The 5,738-nt window shown below is 35.6% G+C and overlaps 1 long non-coding RNA gene across 1 annotated transcript; it reads left to right on the top strand.

Moving 5' to 3' along the window:
• The first annotated feature begins 201 nt into the window (after window positions 1-201).
• LOC148354038 (uncharacterized) lies at window positions 202-3,478 on the top strand. The gene is made up of 3 exons (XR_015852396.1): window positions 202-481; window positions 3,014-3,160; window positions 3,242-3,478. It is a non-coding gene; the product is annotated as an uncharacterized LOC148354038 (long non-coding RNA).
• Window positions 3,479-5,738: the final 2,260 nt, after the last annotated feature.

The raw sequence follows: 5,738 nt of genomic DNA, 5'->3' as shown, positions 1-5,738 counted from the left end.
ACCACTAGATGGGGCATGATAACCACAGAGAGGCTCTCCCATCGGGACACTCCCTTCCCCCTCCACTCCAGATGGGTGCAGTTTCTTGGGAGAGGTGAGTAAAGGAAATTGTCTGCCAATTTTTCTTCTCCACAGATCCTTATCGTCCCTTCAATCTCTCTCTTTTCCAATTCAAACATTTCTCAAGCTAATTTAATGTCTCAAAACTGCAAAGTAATTTTTATGCTTCATTTGTGGATGAATCGAGTTAGGAGAATTATCACATTGAGTAAGAAATACGAGGTGTGATGAGAAAACGTTTTTACAATTTGCTGTTGGCATTGACAACCTTGTAGTCTACTCTATTTTATTTCTAAAGGAAAAAGTACTTGAAAGGGCTATGGGATTCATGTTTTTTATTTTCTAAATTTTGATGAGGGGCTGCCCAAGGATATATTACTCATGCCAGATGTCTGAGCCAAGGAAATAAAAAGAGAGAAATGTAAGTAATTATTATTTGAGTTTTTTTTGTTAATTTTTACAGTAATCTGAAAGGAGTATGTTGTATATACTGTTTATATTTTTATTTAAAACCATGACATTTAGCTGATTTAAAGTATCACTTTTCTTACTTTACTGATTATTTTCTTTTTCTCCCCCCCAAAAAAAGATTGCTATCATTCTTCGAAATTATCTTATGTGGCGTGTGTCAGATACTTTTAGTTATTATTTTTTTAAATTCTCTGTTAGAAATCTACATATTTAGCTAAAAATAATAATGTAATAATTCAAATGTGAAACATCATTGGAAATTACGGACAATTGTATCTCTATTAAATGCTATTTTTTCTATTTTAATTTATTTGTATGGCCCTTTATCACAAGGATTCTCAAAGGGCTGCACAGACCACAGATTTTTGCAAACAGATTCTTGCAAAAAGATTATTGGTGTAATAAACTAGTATTACACCATGATCTATAACCTACATGAGGGCAAGGAAAAACCTCAAACCTCAACATGACTTCACAATGTAAAATATTCACTTTAATTTTTTTTTTCAATAATTTTGGGTTTGTGCTCAAAAATACACTTTCAAAGCCCTGCACAGACTTAAGAACAATAGCATGGGAAGTTTGGCATCAACATCATTGGTTGCTGAATACCAAAGAGGCCGCCCCCTGCACACCTGAAGTCGTTTTCAGCTCTTCTCTAAATTGTGTAGGTAGTGACTTTTCCGATCATGTGGCCATTCAAAATGCAGTGTCAGATAGCGATTTCAAAGATGAGCAGATATTTACTACTGCCCCGAAGAAAAAAAACGATTGAAGCCCTTGTGCATCAAATGCGTTGTAAGTCCAATATTTCTATCAGCAGCGTCGGAGCACTTTCCCATAATCAAACCTCATAATGAATAATATTGTAGAGGATGAGGGCAATATTTTAACACAGAAACAAATAATAAAAGAAGGAATTCAATGTTCTAATAATTCAAGATTATTAATCCTGTTTGATTTGTTTAACACTGCATCCTATATTTTGTGTTGCCTTATAAACAATTTTAAAATCAAGTAACCCAAAGATAAAAATGAAGCATAAAGTACAGGTAACAATGAAAAAAATACTGGATGGTATCTAGTTACTCGGAATAGTTGTAGACCGTTGTGCCACCAGGCTGCCAAAATTTTCTTACGTGTTGCCGGACAGCTACACCCTGCTGTTCCAGGCCTTGAATTTGAAAAAATTACGCCTTTAGCCGTGGTTCTAAGTACGGGTATAGGTAAAAAAATAATAGAATACAATAATACATACTATACTATACTATACTATACTATACTATACTATACTATACTATACTATACTATACTATATTATTCTCTACTATACTCTACTATACTTACTTAAAATAAGCAAACTTTTCTGATAACATGGCAAAAATGTATTTTTAAACAGAAAATATATAAATATATAAAACACACATATAAAATATTACAGAATATATTTGTGTCTTTCAGTTTCAGTCTAATGGCATCCGCATTCTTACAATGAGATTCTCATGGGTCCACTTGAACCCAACTGATGGGTTGGAAGTCATTAGGTGACCAATCCCTCCAAATCCAGCCCCTACTACCGAAGGCAGGCAATGGGTACCAATGTTATAAGTCTTAGGTATGACCCGGTTGAGATTCAAACCAGTAACCTCCCAGTCTCGGGGCAAGCGCCCTACCCGCAAGGCCATTAAGCTGAATTTTGTTTACTTTTCAAATGACATAGTAAAGCTCCAGGGAAGATACTGATGAGAAGCATTGTCAGTTATAAGAGTTTCGGCATGGCTCTAACTAAGCAACTAGGGAAAAATTCCTTTCGTTTTTGTTGTAGTTGTTATAGGACCAATTTATTTTGAAGGTACATTTCTCGATGGTATTGGTCCCATAACTATCACAAAACCTGGATGGAAATCTAAATGTAATTAAAACATTGTCGTTTTTAATGATAGCGATGCGGTAGGAAGAAGGGATAAATAATCTATTAGCTGCAAAAAATGCTTTAATTGGTTCACGCAGAGTTCATTTACATCAATGGCTAAATTTGATTTATTTTACTTGGGGCACCAATGTCAACAGTAGTCACAGAGATGACTTTGGATGCAATCCCGTTATAGGATGTCAAATATTTTGATGGCATGGGTAAATTGCACATTGGTGACGAGGACAACAATTGGATGAAAATTAAACAATTTGTGGATCAAAATAAAAATATATTTATATACACAGCCTGCCCGCTCACCTTTGCAATCCCGGGCTTCGGCCCAGTCGGCGATGTAATACTGAACAATGAATTTTAAATAAAGTCAAACATTTGCTTCACGCTCTTCGGCAGTTTAAACAAGGCATTTCTGATGGGGACGTGTGGATTTATTGTAAGTAAGAGATATAAGAGATAACTTAATCCCCAATTGGATTGTAAAGCCCACCTCCACTTCTTGGAGCTCCGCCCTGTCATCCTGCTTTTTTGACCTTTTGTCTCATTTTTCAGCGAGTAATGAACGCTTTCAGACTATTCCGGATGAAAAGATCTCGCGCGACGGAATGTCGTATCGGGAAATCTCCCAATCGGCATGCGGCTGTTGAGAGCAAACAGAGGGAGCTGGGCGATGCCGCCACCGCAACACTGCCGGACCAGGTCATCTAGATGTCAATATAATAGACTGGCTTATGATGTGTAAATAGCACGCCACTTAATAGTCCGCTCCCTCTCTGACAGAATGTTGGTAAAGGCACCGAGGGCGGCGTTTCGAATCCCTGGACACTCGAGAGGTTCTATCAACCGGTCTTCATCCAGATCAGTTCGATTTTACGCTACATTTGAGATCCTGTTAAAACACTCTTGCATGTGAGCCTAAAAACAACATGATCTCATCCCTATTTGTCTGACTTTGCATCAAATTACTGGATATCGGTTATAGTTTCCTATTCAAACTGAAAATAAGAACATACTCTTTTAGCCAAATACAGTATATTCATTAAGCTACCGTATTTTCCGGACTATAGTAAAACCCCAAAAGTGCGCCTTATTATATGTTCAGTGCGCCTGTGTGTGTGTGTGTGTGTGTGTATGTGTGTATGGGAATTAAAGGGTTCCAAACAGTGGACCAATTTTTGTGAAAATTGAACCAATTGTACATTCGCCTCAGTGAGTGTCTTCAGCGCCCCAATAAATTCCAGCAAAATCCCAGAAGATCTGCTTTAATATGGTCTGCTTTCATGGGGTCGCTCTGGCGGCAAAATTGGGTAGAGCAGCTCATGACCACCAACCACTCCAACAGCCCAATCCAATTTACTATGGCCCTGGCAGTACAGCGCCATTTTGCTTGTAGAGCATGAATTGAGTAAAATATTGAATTGAATTGTCTTTATTGTCATTGATAACAGCGTAGTGAGACATTGTATGCAATGAGGTTTCACATGGTACTCCAATGTAAACACATAAGAAAGAAATATGATAAAAGTCAGTAAAAATCGACAAAAATATGTGCAACGTAGTGCTTGGACTGGTCCAAGTTATAATAATAGTGCAATTAAAAGTAGTTGTGCATCCTAACAGCATTTCGATGAGAAGAAGTGCAATAAATATTTAGCAGCAGCAAATATTCCCAAATAAGTTTCACAATAAATATTTTCACAGTTTCGCGTCCTTGTTTAGGGTGGTGATGGCCCTAGGGACGAAACTGTCTCTAAAATCAGAAATGCATAATTACAACAAATTGCTTCGACATGTGGTAACCAATTTAGAATGAATAAATTAATTTCAATTGTCAAAGCGGATATCCTTACCTTTAGGTTCTATGAAACGAGTTTTCTTTTTCATTTTGATAGCAATACTAGTTTTAGTAGATTGAATAATATTGGTTAAATGCAGTTTTAATATAATACGCCTATAAAAACAATTTTCACAGTTATTTTTGAGGGGTGCCTTGTGTCCGGAAAATGCGGTAGTTAGGGATATTTTCCAAAAACATAAACTTAATTTTGTTGGTCATCATTGCAAAAGATTGCTATCATGTAAAAAAATAACATTTTGCAGATTTTATTATTTCTCATGAGGATGAAAAAACATAATTATTCCCCCAAAAATGATTTTGGGTGAGTTGTAAACATTCTATACTGTATCTCCAGCACGCTAAGACATTTGAAATTTCCATTGTTTAATATCTCGTAAATCCATTCAATATGGTTGGTGTAAAGTGTAAAGAAGAGGCGAGCCGTTTCTTTTGAAACAAAAGTAGAATAAGGAAGCTTGATGCGGTTGAGAAAATCATTGGATCGATTTTTTTTTCTGCCACTTTTTATCACGGAGGAGTAATTAGCCTAACTCTTGAAGCCCATCTTCCAAAAATAAGTTAAACTTAACTTTATTTCTCGTTGTATAGCATATTATTTCATGAAACGTTTAGTACAAAACAATACAGGTTACTCATACAAGCCTTAAACATACTTATATAAACCTTAAACATACAAAATATAGCACTGAAGCTACTTACGAACGATCATCTGGAACCTATCTCGTTCGTAAGTAGGGCAGTGTCTGTATTCATTAACCTACGGTATTTATTTTCCGGATTTTAAGGCACACTTAAAAACCCTAAATTCTGCATAATTTCGAGAGGGCACCTTATAATTTGCTGGACCTTATAGACTATAAATATAGTGAGTGTCAAGTTAATACTTTTATTTTTCAGTAGATTCTCTTTTCTTATTTGGACCAAGCAAGCACATGTTTTGATAACATAACTATCTCTTACCTGAACACATTAAACAAAAAATGTTCACAGGCTCCCAAACAAACACGGCCTAAAGAACCAATAGAACACAAAGGAAACTATCTTGAACAATTAATATTTAGAGCATATGATTTTATATTTCAGTTTACATTATAGTGGGAAAAACACCTGACTTTTATTACAATATCTTCAAATTACCATATTAAGTTGTCAACACACTTTTACTGATTCTTTTTATTTCGTTAGTTGGACCAAATTTTGGTATTATGTTCTTTGTTGATCTAGCTAGAGTAGCTGTTAATTGATTTGCCAATTTTGATTATAAAAATGAAATCATGTTCATAGTTCTATTATGGAATGTACTGTAGTAATATCTCAGTGCAGCGAGGTGAATTTAACGATACTTCTCAATACAATGTACCACCCCTTCTCCAGGTTTCTTATTTTTTTTGAGTTTTCCTTTCCCTCATATATGTTTCA

The sequence above is a fragment of the Urocampus carinirostris genome, chromosome 13 (genome assembly GCF_059441175.1).
Source record: "Urocampus carinirostris isolate Australia breed hairy pipefish chromosome 13, RoL_Ucar_1.0, whole genome shotgun sequence".
NCBI lineage: Eukaryota > Metazoa > Chordata > Actinopteri > Syngnathiformes > Syngnathidae > Urocampus > Urocampus carinirostris.
Note: the sequence above shows the minus strand (reverse complement) of the source record. Positions and strands in the feature narration are given on the sequence as shown.